The 15,647-nt window shown below is 51.7% G+C and overlaps 1 pseudogene; it reads left to right on the top strand.

Annotated features, from left to right (window-relative positions):
* Positions 1-12,762, top strand: part of LOC101600459 — an 83,305-nt pseudogene extending 70,543 nt beyond the window's left edge.
* Positions 12,763-15,647: the final 2,885 nt, after the last annotated feature.

A 15,647-nucleotide genomic window follows, 5' to 3' on the forward strand; every position in this document is an offset into this window, starting at 1 on the left:
GCAAGGGAGTGAATATTCTTTCCAGGTACTCCGGCGCCCTCAGGCCCATGAGCTTGACTGAACTCCTGGCCTTGGTTACGGCCTCCTTGTCTGAACAACACATATTTCCCCCTTGAATGAGGAGACTTGGAAACAAAGGAGGACGTGGGCTCAGGGCGTAGCAGATTGGCGGTCCACGGTAATCCTCTCCCTGTGCGCGGGAGCGTTCCTTGGTGCGTGATGTAGCCCTGCTCTGCAGAACCTCTGAGAGGAAGCCACATTCAGCAAAGTGACAGACTCCCACTGTAACAGTTACCTTCTCATTGCTGTGACAAAACACCCGACCAGAAGCAACTGATGAAAGGAAAGGGTTTATTTCCAGCTTCCAGTTTTGAGGGGAAGTTTCATCCTGGTAGGGCATCAGATCTCCGTGGCAGCAGAAAGAAGCAGTCTGATTACTTACTGGGCTTGAAGCTGGAATTTATTACCCTAAAGGCTCTCCGAGCAACACACCTCCTCCAGCAAAGCTTCATCTCCCAAAGGCCCCATAAGTTTCCCAAATTGCCACCAGCTGGGGACCAAGTGTTCAAAACACAAGAGCCTATGAGGGCCATTTTATTCAAACCACCACATCCACTGTAGATTCCTGTCTCATGGAAATCCAAGAGCAGTACTATAAGCTCCTGCAGCCAAGGTAGGACATGGTCCCTGGACCGACATGTATTTTGCCCATCTGTGGCTACTCCACTAGCCTGTTCTTGTTAGTAGCAAAACTCAGCCTTGCATTTACTTAAGCAGTGGCTGGAAAATCCAGCTGTTTCTCCTAATACTGAACTCTGACTCATATAGGGTTAGCCCTCCACATTCTTGCTGGGGATTGAAGTGACTAACAGGAAACCCTTATAATTGTGAGATTTACTCCTGAGATGGGGAGCCCAGTGGAATGAGAAAACGAACTCATGTAAAATAAGGGACAAAAGCAGGGCCACGTGGCCATATTTAGGTTCAGTGACAGTGCAGAGAAGGGAGCTATCAGGTGTACAGACTTGAGGTAGAGGTGGAGGTTGGGGGGCAGTTGGGTTGAGATGTGGGTTGTATGGAGTACTGAGGCTAGATCTTAAGCCCTGCCATAAGGAAACAGAGAAAACAATGTATAGAAAACATGTTCACTTACTTTGTTTAGAGGATTTTCAAGCCATGCAACATCTGCTGATCACCTACTACGCGGAGTACCCACTATGAGCCAGGTAGCACAGTAGGATTGCAGGGGATCTAAGCTGGTTTGGCAAGTCAGAACAAAGTGACGTTGGTCTAAGTTTGGATCTCCCAGAATCAGATCCTAAAACAAGGGTCTGAGTACAATTGTTTGGCTCTCTTTGTCTGTGTGTTACTGGGGATTGAACCTGAGCCCTTGCACATGCTAGACAGGTACTCTACCGCTGAGCTATATCCCCAGCCCTAGTGCAATTGTTAATCTGGGAGGATGTTGGGAAGGGAAGGTAACCATTGAGCAGGCTTTGGGCAACTGGGGCTCAGTCCCACTGGGAACCGCTGCCAAGGATGGACCTAGGGCAATAACTCTTATCCCATCCAAGAGGGAAAAGAATTGGGAGATTTATCCCCCTGGCTCCCATCACTCATTGATGGAGGAGAACGAATCCCCTGACGCTTCCTGTCTACCTCTTGTAGATACAGAGGGCTCATGTGGTTGGAGATGGCCTCCGAGGCAAGGGCACATGGGTGCTGACAGCTGTGTGCACAGACATGGTACACACAGGGGATGTGGGCAAGGTGCAATAGCCTCTACTACACATGTGGCTGTGGAGGCAAAGAGGATATGGATTTTGTTTTAAATTTATTTATTTATTTGAGAGCGACAGACACAGAGAGAAAGACAGATAGAGGGAGAGAGAGAGAATGGGCACGCCAGGGCTTCCAGCCTCTGCAAACGAACTCCAGACGCGTGTGCCCCCTTGTGCATCTGGCTAACGTGGGACCTGGGGAACCGAGCCTCGAACCGGGGTCCTTAGGCTTCACAGGCAAGCGCTTAACTGCTAAGCCATCTCTCCAGCCCGAGGATATGGATTTTTGGCCTCAGTGACAATACAGGACAGATATGGGCCCCAGCACAATGCAATCGTGGATGAGCCACAGGCTTCCAAAGAGGTTCAAATGGAAGGAATGGCATGAGCAAAGAGAGTAGAGCGAAGTCATGCCTGAGGAAGGTCAAAAGGTCTAATTTGACTGAAGTCTAATTTTAGTGGCTAAGACAGACAGAGGAGAAAACCTAGGCCACACCGTAGAGAATTCAAATGCCAAGCCACAGTTTTATTCTTTATTGCATAGGCAATTGGGGGGGGGGTTGTCTCTGAAGGCGTTGGAACAAGGATGGCATTGAGTCCTGTTGCACAAACACTAACTCCTCCAAAAAGCAAGGAGACAACTTGGCAGTGGGGAGATTAGATGAAAAAGTCCCCAAGTGAATATTTGTTAGCCATATCAGACGTTATTTTAGCAGGCACAAAGATGAAGGGGGCTCCCTGTAGCTCTGGCCCCACGAGAAAGGCCCCTGAAAAGAACCGCGTGGGAGCTTCTAAAAGGGGGACCAGTCCATCAGCTGCCGGCCTGATTGTTCCTTCGGGCAAAGATGTGGGCCCACTCGTTTCTCTCCTATTTGCTTTCCTCCCAAACCGCTTTTGGCCTCTGCTTTCCGAAAGCTTTGCTCAGTGCATTTAAACAGCATCTCACAGCATGGCCGAGCAATAACAAATGGTGCCTGGTGGCTCGCCTGCTGGTGGCTTAAAAAACAATTGATGACTTTTAATCAGCTGAATGAGCATGGGACAAATGACAGCATGGCCTGAATGCCGCCCAGACGTCATCAGCTAACATCAGTGGGGAGGAGGGAGGTGCCCTTCTGGCAAGCTTGGGAACAAACAAGAGCAGTTCCTGGCTGCTCCCAGGCTTGGCTCTGCGCTCCAGGAGGCAGCCCTGCCTGCACCCCAAAGCCGTCTTTCCTTCTTTTTGGAGAAATTGGGAGAACTAGCTGCAGAAGCATCAAGGATAAACCCCTGGGAATTACACACACCTGAACATCTTCTCATGAGGTCTGTGGGTTGAGGGCTGGTACACAGGAAGGTGTACCCGCCAGCACTTGGTAACTGCGGGCAGCTCTGTTTCCCTCTGAGCTTCAGGTACCCCATTTGGAAAATGGAGTAGCTAGCTAGGCTTGGTGGCTTACGCCTGTAATTCCCCACTTGGCAGGAGGGTTGCGGTGAGTTTGAGGTCAGCCTAGACTACATAGGGAACATTAGGCTAGCCTGAGCTACATAGAAAGACTTTGTCTCAAGGAAAAAGACAAGAAAGAAGGGGAACAGGAGGAGGGGAAAAAGGAAAAGGAAGCCGGGTGTGGTGGCACACACCTTTAATCCCAGGCAGAGGTAGGAGGATCTCTGTGAGTTCAAGGCCACACTGAGAATACACATAGTGAATTCCAGATCAGCCTGAGCTAGAGCAAGACCCTACCTCCGAAAAGGAGAGAGAGAGAGAGAGAGGAGAGGGATGGAGGGAGGGAAGAAAATAAATGGAGTCCTTAAAACCAAGTTTGCTTCCTCTGTGAGACTGTCTATATGTGAGATAGCTTCAGGATAGGGCTGAATCTCTAGAGGACTCAGCGTAGGCATCTGTTTGTATATTCTGCCCTACTACTACCAACGGCATTCCCTGTCTCTTGTATACAAATGGATACTCAGAAAGCATTTCTGATGAAAGAGGGCAAAGTTGAACAGAGCAAGCCCAAATGACAGGAATGAAAATAAAGGCAGCTACTGAGTGCTTACTGCACACCAGGCCTCATGCTGGACATTTATTTATGTGCATGATCATCTCCTTATCCCTGTTTTACATACAGATGGTGTCACATACCTTTAATCCCAGCACTTGGGAAGCAGAGGTAGGAAGATCGCCATGAGTTCGAAGCCACCCTAAGACTACCTAGTGAATTCCAGGATTCCAGGTCAGCCTGGGCTAGAGCAAGACCCTACCTCAAAAGAAAGAGAGAGAGAGAGAGAGAGAGAGAGAGAGAGAGAGAGAGAGGAAGGAAGGAAGGAAGGAAGGAAGGAAGGAAGGAAGGAAGGAAGGAAGGAAGGAGGGAAAGAAGGAAGGAAGGTGGAAAGGAAGGAAGGAAAAAAGAAAAGAAAGGGCTGTGAAAGGTAGAAGAGTATATCCATACTGTAACCCTAGAAAATGCCTGCCCTTTCTCACTCCTAGCTCAAACCAGGCCCTAAAATCAGCCTAAGGAAGGAAGAGACTGGGTGCCAATGAGGCCCATTGCAAGAACATATATGCTAAATGAAGAAATGCCACAGCTCTGACTAGGTGGTAGAAGGGAATGCTTCCCAGCCACCCTAAGACCAGGAGACCTTGCCATCATGACTCCTCTCTGACCACCAATATGGAGACATGAAGTCACTCCTCCCAGGCTTCTCTTACTTTGCATCCTGGGTGTAGCCCACAGGACTGGACATTCCTCCAGCCAGCTTGCTCACCCTTCCTGCTTTCTTGCAGGCTCCTTCTGTCCCTTTGAAAAACCATTCCTCCCTCTCACTCTGGCTGTTTTCAGGTGGCCCAGAAAATGGCTCCTGAGATGCAGACCAGCAGGTAGGAGCTTGACTGTTCTGGTGATCTCACCTGTGAAGGAAGCAGACCACAGGATGGGGCGGGGGGGGGGGCGGTGGTGGAGGTGAGGATGTAAAATTTCAAGGGCCCTCAGCTGAACCCGTGCAAAGTGCTGAAGCTGGATAGCCTTTCAAGAATTGAGGTGAGGGAGTCAGGCGTGGTAGTGTATGCCTTTAATCCCAGCACTTATTCCAGAAGTACCACTGTGAGTTCGAAGCCAGCCTGAGGCTCTAGAGTGAGTTCTAGGTCAGCCTGGGCTAGAGCGAAACCCGGTCTCAGAATAAAAAGAAGATTTGAGGTGAGCGGGCAAGCCTTTGTATAGCCCCCCATGGACTCGTCACTGAAGATGAGTTGCCTTCCAGAAGTGGGGGAGGGCATTCGCTAGGACAAAGCAACCCTGCTTCCTTCAGCTAAGGGCAACTCCAATTGTGCAGAGGTGCACCCCCATCCCCTGAAGGAGTCATCTTGCATTTCATCCACCACCCCATCAACAGAACTGCTGGTCATCTCGCCATTGGCAACCCATGGACCGGACCCATTCCTGCAGGACTCCTAGCCAATGCCGAGCACTGCTGGCTCGCCCCTCTTTCTGCACTGACAGCCCTGCTTGAGAAACGCTGGCTAACTCCTTCCCCTCCCTCTCCACAGTGAGGGTAGATGTAGTTCTCCTTTCCCACCTGAGCCGCAACCTGTTCCAGGAACACACAGACGCCTCTCCTCAAGTGCTGAGTAGATGGATGTTGCATGGGAGGTGCCAGCAGGCCCGTGGGAATGTTCCAGCATTCATGATTTCCTTTCTGTCAGTGCCTCAAAGTGTCTACGTGGCTTCTGCTGATGACATGCAAGCACAGAGAAAGCTGGCTTCTGCAGCTAACCTGGCAATCTTTCTTGGGCTCATGCCAAGAAAGTCCTGTCCTTGTTCCCTCCCCTGTCCAGCGTTCTCCTGAAGTCCATTTCCTAAGCAAGAGGGCCAAGTGCATTTAGAGCCCTCCATGCCAGGGAAAACCCAATGCCATTGCCAACCGCACTACATCGCCCTTCTTCGGAAGGAAATTACTATTGATCCCACGGCTCTCCTCCCCATGCTGTTTGCTGGGGACAGCCAAGGATTCCCGTGCCAGCTGGGCTCCCACACGGCTCGACTATTCCTGCAGCAGATGGCCAGACCAACACCCTCTGGCTGCGGCGCGCTCCCTGGGAGACAAGGCTCTGATGCCTCTCAGCCTGGCTTTTCATGCGCAAAGATGAGGACGGAAGGGTCAGGGATAACACGTTACTTGAAAAAAATCTCTGCACAACAAAAAGAGTTCCAAATCCCAGTGGTTATCAGTGTAACCAAGGAGGCAGGGGAACGTGTTCTGTAGCCTTCACTTTCACTGCTCATTTGACAAGCATAGGTTGAAGGCCTCCTAGGCCTGAGGGATGCGATGGGATAGACGGATAGACACTAGTCCCTACCCTCAAGCTAGTTACCTTAGGGGGGGAGGGGAAGGGGGAGGGGGTCATGTTGGGTAACTATGTCTTTATTAATCAAACCAGGGCATTTCTGAGATTGTAAATGGGGTAGCCCAAGACAGTGGGTTAAAGGAAGATTGTTTCTGGGAAACCACAATGTTTGGTCATCCTGGAATTTTATGGTGTGACCAAAGTGGGGGAGTTGGGTTTGCTGGAGGTACGGTACTGTTAGGTGGTGCCACAAGGTGGCGCAATTGAAATACCAGCTTTTCTTTGTTTTCATTTTCTACCTTGATGAAAACTGGGTTTTCTTTCATTACCACCTAACCAATAGGACCCTTCCAGGATATGTTGGAGCCAGAGTGTGCTGGTTTAATGAGAGCCAGTCATGAAATTTTTTTTTTTTTGGGAAAATTTGCAAGCAAGTGGTGAAACACAACCATTAATAAATAAATTTAATTAATTAAAATTTGAAACGAGATACATCATATTAAAAACCAATAAATACTCCAAACTCACGCCTTTCTACCTTGCCACGGTCTACTTATCACCCCTGGCATGAAGGCTTTCTAGTCTAGCCTGTGTGGTAGAAATACCAGTCTCCTCCCAGCTCCTTGGTCAGCGCCTCCCTGCCAGCACATCACGTGGGGAGCATGCAACTGGCTGTGGGGGGAATATTTACATCATGGCAATCAGCAGATGCTACAAATCAAGGATTGAGTGGGGGCAGGGAGCCAGTTGTTAAGCATTTACCAGCCCATCACTGGAACCATCATTTAAGTTTCATAATTTATGTGGCTGACTTCATATCCCATGAACAGTTCTATGACATCCTTAAAAAATTACAGCAACCCCCTCCCCCCCCCCCAGTCCAGAAAGCTGGGGAAAGTAGAGGTTATATTCCTCCCGTAACCTCATCTGAATATTCAAAAAGGGGAGTCTACATAGATAAGCCAGTTAAGTGCTTAGTGACCAGGGCAGGAATGAGCCAGGGAGTTCACACACTAAACTACAGTGTGGAGTGCAATAGGAAGCTTACCTGGAGGAACCATGCCTCCTATTTGCACACTCAAGTAAACCAATGGGAACCTCCAAGCAACTCTTGTCTGTGATTGGTGAGATAACTTAGGACCTGCCCAGGTGCACCTCTTCTGCTGTCTAGGTGAGTCAAGGCCCCCAGCAGGAAATGGAAGGCACTCAGACCTGGAGCGCTTGGTGAACTGTTTACCGAGGTGGGCAGCTTAGGAAACCACAAGGATTATTGGGAAGTGCCCTGTAGCAAGTTTTAGTAGAAAGCTGCAAGGGTCTAGGAGCAGCTGGTAGACCTGGAGAGGACACCAGGTGAGGGCCTCTGTGGGTGGAGAAACAGCCACTGGCAAAACAGCAATCATCGAGCTGGGAAAATAAAATACTGCAAGGTCTGACTCCTCCTCCCTACCAGATGGCCTGCCGGTGTCTGCCATTGACAGAACCCAACTGAAAACCAATGACGAAGGCAGCATGATCCAGTCTAAAGGAGCAAGGATTGGCCTCCTGGACATAGAACAGGGTACTGAAAGTAGCCCAGGTGATGGAAAAGAGAACCGATGTGTCCAACCAATATGGTGCTGTCCTCCCCAGGCAGCCGGCTCCAAGAGGTGGTGCTTGGGGCCAATCACTTGCCTGAGGCCTGGCCAGGCATGGCAGAACAAACCACAGGCTGGCTGTATGCCCAGAGGCAGGCAGGCTGTGGCCTAGCACTGCGGTATGGAAGAGTCCAACCTGTGGCTGCACCCAAAGATGTGCCCAGCTGCACACAGCTCCAAATTTACACCTCCGACAGGACAGGTGGAAATTTGGTCCTAATGCTAATGACACTCAAAGGTGAAGACCTTGGCTTGCACAGTCCCCTTCTGGAATCCTGGCAGGGCCCTCCAAGTAGCAATTTGTATCTCCAAACTACTTTTCCTAAAGAAGGCTCCAGACCTCATGTTGGTTTTAGGTCCCCATACGTGGATCTGATCCTCCAGTTTGTAACTAGGAACCGGGCTGGTTCTCTAGAGTCTAGTCTGGGGTCTAGGAGCCAACGTGAGGCCATAGGACAGGGGCTTTGCATCCCCCCTCGCCATCCCCCAGGGGTTTCTATTAGCCCCCTTTTGTTCCGAGGAACCTTATCTAAGCCCCTCCTCCTTACCACCATCGGGTTAATAGACCCCGAGATAGACGTAGGGCTTTTGTGGCCAAACACTTCAAGAAGGCTTGGCGCCTCCCCACCCCCCTCCGGAAGATTCCCTACGTGCATTAGCATAGTAAAGGCTGCAGATAAAGAAAACGTTTGCCTTTGTTTACCGTGGGGGGTTGCCCATACTTCCTGGAGCTTAAGCTGAAAGCGAAAGGAGGAGTAGGCGTTTGATAAGAGGGTTTTAAGCTTGGGGCACAGCCCAAGCTGAGCCCTCCCCCTCCAAAGCCAGGAAACCTGCCGAAGCTGCGTGCAGCTGGCGGGAAGAGTGTGAGGAGGTGGAGCGAGAAGGAGGGCTGGGTTGCTGCAGAGCGACTAAGCAGGCCTGTCGTCCCCACGGCACAGGTGACGCGCCTAAGCTTGCTCGCGCGCCGGGAATCCTCGGCAGCTCTCCCAGCTCTCGAAGGCCTGGCTGGCTCACTGCTTGTCTGTATCTTTCCATCTGGAGCCCGTGGCTGGCAGCAGGTAGGGACGGCTATAGACTACAGAATGAGCAGGTACCCCAAAAGTCTCTCGCCCGTACCCGCCTTGCAGAACCACGGTACTGCGTAGGACCCTCCTAGAAGCGGACAACCCTGCTGGCCCCTCTGGGGAGATGAAGGCTTCAGGCTGTTGTCCAGAAGCCAGAGGCTTTGGTAGATCCACCTGGTCCCTAGGGCCAAAGGTGCTGTCCACAAAGCGCAGAGAGCTGCAGCCTAGAACTTGCCAAGTAAAGTGTGGCTCTGGGAAGGGGGGGGCAATTAGCCCTCAAGGGTGGCATTGACCATTTCTGAAGCTCCACAGGCAGCACCACTACAAACTGGGTGTTGACCTCCGTCTGTAAGTCTTCAGAGCCGCTAGGGAGGAGGTGGACAAGACATCAGACCTCAGGGACACCCCACGCCTCCTCCCTACATCCTCCTTGCTCAGGGTTTGCTCTTTCCTCCCAGCGAATGGAATCAGAGATAGCGTCTCCTAAGTCAGACAGAGACTGAGCCAACCAGGCTTCACTTTCCAGCCTCACGGATCCACCCTCCTGATGTCAAAGATGACACATTGTCTCCGCTGTGACCTCTGCCCCCACCTTCAAAAAACAGCCATCCACTTCATCTGTCTTAGGGCAGATGACTGCCTTTCCTGGAGCAGGCAGTGGCTTGAGCGGTGCCTTTGTTTTCTCATGCCTTTTCTGCTCCATTCACTGCCTTTGGTTTTGCATTGACTAGCCCCATCTCGGACAGAGTGCAGCCTCCCAAGCCACCCAGCCATGCTTCCTTAGGAGCCGGTCTAGGGGTGTACTGTACAGATTTGCAGAGGTGGCTCAGGGTGCCTGTGTGCAGAGAGTTCTGGGTCTCTGAGGGAGGTCTGGCATTTGCGCTCGCATTCCAGAACAACTGGGCAAGCTGGTGAGCAGAGACGTCTTTTGGACTACAGTGGCCTTGAACAGAGATGGAACCTGTTATTCTCAGGAGCAACCTGAGGAATAAAAACAAGTTACGAGAAATCTTACTGCCAGAATGTGGCAGCTGGCCACCTAGCGCCAAAGGGGCACAGAAGAGCACTGAACATGGAACTTTCTGGAATGGAGCACCTAGCTCTACTCTTTACTTTCTAAATACTCCTGCACACACACGGGCCTACGGAAAATGGAGAGGCACGAGCAAGTATTGGTTCTAGCAGTTCGTAGCCTCCAGATGGCCCCCAAGCTGGAATCAGCAGTGGAAGATGCACATGAGGAAGATGGCTGCAAAGAATAAAGGGAGGAGGTGAAGGTGGGGGAGGGGCTTCCAACCTGATGCAGGTGGAAGGAGGGGTTAGGAGGGAGCGGTGGTTTCCACCAGCAAAGGAAAATGTCAGCCAGGCAGGAGTGACCCAACTCAAGTCCCTGTGGTCATCAAGTGCAACAGCCTGGGGAGACTGTAGCCTCAGCAGGGATACGGTCAAGGATACTAGAGAGACTGCGCAGGGAGGCTGTCAGCTATGGGGAGTGACCTCTCAAGGCTGCTATAGGCCTTTTTTTGTTTTTGTTTTTTTGTTTTTGTTTTTTTGTTTTTGTTTTTTTTTCCCCAGGGAGGGATACTGGCTCTAATCTTAGTCTCAGGACAGCCAAGTTTCTCTTGCTTGAGTTTCTCAGAGTATGCAAGAAGACAGTGAGCCAGCATCACATCTGTCCATCCATCTGACCCCTCTCTGTGGGCCTACTTAATACTCTGGATTCTGGTCGTTGCAGAATGACAGTAGCTTTTGAACTCCTCCAGGGTGTGTACCAGAAAGGATACCAGGACTGAAATTGTGAAGGTCTGGTGTCCTTTTCTATTTGTAAGTAGAGAAGGTAGGTGGGCTAGACCAAGACCACTAAGCCATCGATTTGGTTATTGGACAAAGAGGTACAGGAGCCTTAGCCTACTCCAAACAAATGACTGTTACGTGCCCAGGGGAGGCCGTGGATTTCCTGAGGATCAAAGGAGCTTGAACAGGAAGACCTGGCTACCCTTTTGCTCACCCACACACCCAAGCTCCCTGACTCTCAAAGGGGAAAGCTACATTGAAGATCAGTCCAGCTTGGTCCTCTGACAGAGGAAAATGAGGTTCAGGACAAAGGCTTCCCAACAGCAGACAGCATATACCAGTGACCCCCTCCACACATTTCCCCAGCTCTACCAACTCACAAATACATGCACACATGTGCACACATGCACATAGCCATTTTGGGTATCATTAATAATTTATCTTTGCAGATGCCTGTACAATTTACAAATATTAAAGCACTATCTCATTGTTTTAATCACAACAACCGCTTTGGGGTGGCCTTGTTCTTCCGGATAATGAAGATCAGCAATCAGACCTACACAAGGTCAAGTAGCTGGTAGGTGGTTCTTAACCTTTGGGGTTGCCTCAGATCCCTTTAAGAATCCTCCCTTGAAAAAAGAAAACGGTATACTTACTTAGAATTGCACCCACACTTCTAGGAGTGGCAGCCCCCTACTGGAAGGCCTTGCAGGACTCCATCCCCATCCCAACGCCAACCACTGACAAGAAGCTAGGCTCCTGAGAATCTCCCAGCCCAGGATGGGTACAGGAAGGATTAAAGGGGTTTGTTTTTCACCTCTGAGAACTCTGTTGTGGGTCATCAAGAATACACACAAGGGGCTAGAGAGATGGTTTAACAGTTAAGGAGCTTGCCTGCAAAGCCAAAGGACTCAGTTTCGATTCCCCAGTGCCTCTCGGAAGCCAGATGCACAAGGTGGTGCATGCGTCTGAAGTTCGTTTGCAGTGGCTGGAGGCCCTGACGCGCCCTTTCCTTCTCTCTCTCTTTCTTCCTCTCTCTACAATAAATAAATTTCAAAAAAAAAAAGTATACACCCAAAGCTTAGTGAATATTCCATTTGCTGGGCCAGCGTCCAGCGCACAGTCCTACGCTGTTAGATAATTCCGCTGCCCAGAGAGGCCTATGGGAAATCACCCCGGATAAGGTGTTTTGCTCTGAGTGCCACAGTGACCCCGGGCCTTTCTACAGCACCTCTAAGAGGCCGTCTTTCTCACTGGATAAGGACGAGGGGACCATTTCTCAGGAGCTGCTGTGTCTAGGAAGCTCTGGAAGGAGAACATCTATCCACACCCCCACCGGGTGCAGCACCCTGCAGGACCAAACTGGGGCTGTCTCTAGGTGATGGAAAAGCCTCCATCTCTCCTCGCAGTTCGGACGGGGTTCCCCTACGATGCTTCGACCACCTCCTGCTAGATCTGCATACACATTACCCCCCCCAACACACACACACAGGCCTTAGGGCACCTCCGTTTCAGTGCGCCACCCAGGCGGTACCTGTCGCCGTGCAGGTGAGGAAAAAAGGCCTGTGGAAAACACCATTACTGATAAGTAACAGCTCCTTTCAGGTTTAATGACACGTTGCATCCATCCTAAAGCTCTCAAAAAAAAAAAAAAATTAAGGGGGGGGTAAAAAAGCCCTCTCGGGGGACCGAGCCTGGCGCCTGCAAATAGGAACGACGAGAGGCTGGGACGCGCGGGGGAGGGCGCACGGCAGGGCGCGGGTGTGTAAATTAACTGGGGGCAGCAGAGTAAATACATTACACACGATATTTATTATGCATCCGGACCTTGGAGGGTTTCTCTGGCTCCTAGATTTGGCAAATTGGTACCCGGGCGCCGCTGGCCGCTCCGCGGAAGCCCACGGCTAAGGAGCCGGGAATTCGGGGGCGGGGGGGTGATTGTCGTCCCGCACCTGGGAACCCCACCCCACCCCTCACCCCCTGGCAGCGGCTGGAAGCGGGCGGCCGCGGAGAAGAGCCGGAGTTCCGGAAGCCGTGGCCCTGGGAGCCGAGCGAGCGAGGGGCCGAGCGGGGAGGGCGGCGGGGTGGGAACGGGCGGTGCGCCCGGCCCCTTAGCATTCCGCCAGCGCGCCCGCCATCGCCGCGTGCGCCCCCGCGCCCCGCTGTAATTACCCCGATTACCAAATGAATCTCGCGCTTTTGTGCTCGCCGGGCGGTGGGTGCGGGGAGGCCGTTCTAATAGTTGTCATTAGGGCCGGGGGAGGCGGGGCGCGGAGGCGGCGAGCGGGGAGCGCGGGGGTGGGGAGGCCGCCGTTCCCTCGCTGGCTCGCTCGCTCGCGGGCGGTCCCGGGCGGGCGGCGCGCGGGCCGCTGCTGGCTGCTGAGTAATGATTTTTTTTCTAATTGGAGGCGAGCAGCGGGCCTAATGGATGGAGCCGCTCTCGGCGCGCTCGCTGCGCCCGCCCCTCGATCAATACGGCTTGCTAACACCGCCGGGCCCAGCACCCCCCCTGCCCTTTGTGGTCAGAGGTGCTGCGTGGAGGGGGCCTCCAGTATCCAGCGCCCCACGCGAGGCCTCGACGCCTTTCGGGAGAAGACTCCCAGACGCACACTCCAACCCCGGTCCTCCTGGAACATTCCATCCCTGCACCCCTTCCCGGACCCCTGGGTGGTCCTGCTCCCCTCTCGGGCATCCTTCTACCTCTCCTCCGTGTCTCCTACCTTCCTGAACACTGCATCCTCTCCTGTCTTCCTACATTTCTGGAACCCGCTCTACTTGGTTTCTCAGTCAGGCTGGATTAGCCAGGAGATGTAGGGGACCACCTGGATTGTACCCTCTAATTTTCCTTCTGCAGAGCATCTCAGTCCCACAGGATAGCCATTAGTCCCAGGCGGCTCCCCTCTAGGACTTACACCGACTGGTTCAGGAAGGGTTCGCTGTGTCCAATTACATCCACACATCCTTTCCTTCCGGGGATCCTCAACAGCTCAGACCCGCTTCAACCCAGACCCTTCCATTTTCTGGAGAAGCAGAACCAGGTGTGCAGATCCACAGCCCAGGAATGCGTATGTGTTCAGGTGCTCACTCGTGTGTGCACATCCGTGTGGGTGTCAAAGGGCAGTGCCTGGTGTCTGCCTCAGTGGCTCTCCAATTTAGCTTTGTTTTTTGTTTTAGTCGAGGTAGGGTCTCGCTGACCTGGAACTCACGATGTAGCCCCAGGGTGGCCTCGAGCTCACAGCAATCCTCTTACCTCTGCCTCCCAAGTGCTGGGATTAAAGGCGTGCGCCACCACCCCCGGCCAATTCAGTTTTTTTTCTTTTCTTTTTTTTTTTAATGACAGTTTCTCACTGAACCTAGAGCTCACCAAATCTGCTAGATTAGCTAGCCAACAAGCCTTAGGGATTCTCCTGTCTCTGCCTCCCCAGTGCTGGGATTACAAATTTGTGTCAATTTGCCAGGCTTCTATGTGTGTGTTAGAGATCCACACGCACTCAGGTCCTCATGTCTGTGGGGCAAGTACTTTACCCCCTGAGCCATCCTCCCAGCCCAGGACTAGGATTTCTGTTCATTTTCTGTCCCCAGCATCTAAAACAACCTAGGACACAGTAGGCCTTCAATAAGTACTAGTTTCATGAAGAAACTGAAAAAAAATTGTACTTGTCCAACTTCTTCCTCTCGTTCCTGGCAAAGAAGACCAATTGGAGTTTCTAACTCCTCTGTGATTCACAGAAGTTCTGTAGTGCATTGGCTTCCAAAAACGGTCACAGCAATATTTCTGGTCTCCTATGCTTTTCCAGAACCTAACCACTACCCTCTGCATGGGCAGAAGTTGGTTTCCCACCCAGTTGAACCTGGGCAGGTACAGCCTGCCAATGAGGGAGACATGGAAAGCAGAACAAGAGTTCTTGAAGTTCTTTGCTGCTGAGAGGCTTGAGGAAATCACTGGACGGAGGTGAGTGAGAACCATGAAGCAGGGCTGGTCAGCTGTCACTCCACAGTACTGGCCACAGTGGCACGAGAAGGGAACTCTTCAAGGAAGTGTTTAGAAGAAGCAAGTAAGCCATGAAGACCCGTAGTTCAGATCTCCCTTTCTGAAAGAGGTTCCCTTGAGAAGTGCAAGCAGTTGACAGCCCCTGGCTATAGTGCCTTGGGACTCTGTCTCAGCTTTCAGGGGCTAGGCATGGCCCTTTGTGGCTGGCCATTTCTTCTCTGGGTGATCTTTCCTTGTGGCTGGGAGGTCCTTTCATCTGATTCCATCTTGGCAGTTGTTTCCTGGAGGCCCCAGCTGCTATGGGGCAGAGGAAGTGACATAAGTGTAGTGAGCCCACAGTTAAGCACTCCCTCCTGTGGCTGTGTCATTTCCCCTCCCATAAGCCCAGGGAGGTAGATAGCATTAGGATCTCCTCTTGACAGCTGGGTGTGGGGCTGAGAGAGAACAAATGACTTGTGCGGGGCTGTCCAACCTAGGGCTTAGTGAAATCCAAACTCAGGCCTGGGTGTGTGTGACTCTGAAATTCAGCCTCTCGATTCCTTCTGGTGATTCTGATGACTTGTTGAGGCCTGGTTAGGGCAAAGGTGGCCTGGAGAGACTGGTGAAATACATGATGGGGACTCGACCAGCTGATCTACACTCCTCCAGGCCCTACTGTGTTTGTGTCTTTATCTGTGGGGGTTATACACATGCACACACACTGGAGCAAGGTTCCTATCTACACTAGGGAACCTGCCTCTCTCTGAAGGCTAAACCAGCCTCACATTAGGAGAAAAGAGACTGATATTTCAATTTGATCACCAGCTGAGTGATCTCAGGCAAATGACTTGATTTCCCCAAGAACCTAAGTATCCATAGCAACTGTGACAATCTGGTACCTCTGGTGATCTGACGCCCCTGACATTGGACTGTCTTTGACAGCCTTGTTTCCTGTCCAAGGAATGTCTATTCCAGATGCCCAAGGAAAAAGGTAGGTTTTGTTCTCTGGCTTTCAAGATGGCCCATTGTTGCAGTCTGGTTCGCCTTGCTGGTAGAAATCACCCAACAAAGAGCAGCTTCTGG

Source organism: Jaculus jaculus, chromosome X (assembly GCF_020740685.1).
Source record: "Jaculus jaculus isolate mJacJac1 chromosome X, mJacJac1.mat.Y.cur, whole genome shotgun sequence".
NCBI lineage: Eukaryota > Metazoa > Chordata > Mammalia > Rodentia > Dipodidae > Jaculus > Jaculus jaculus.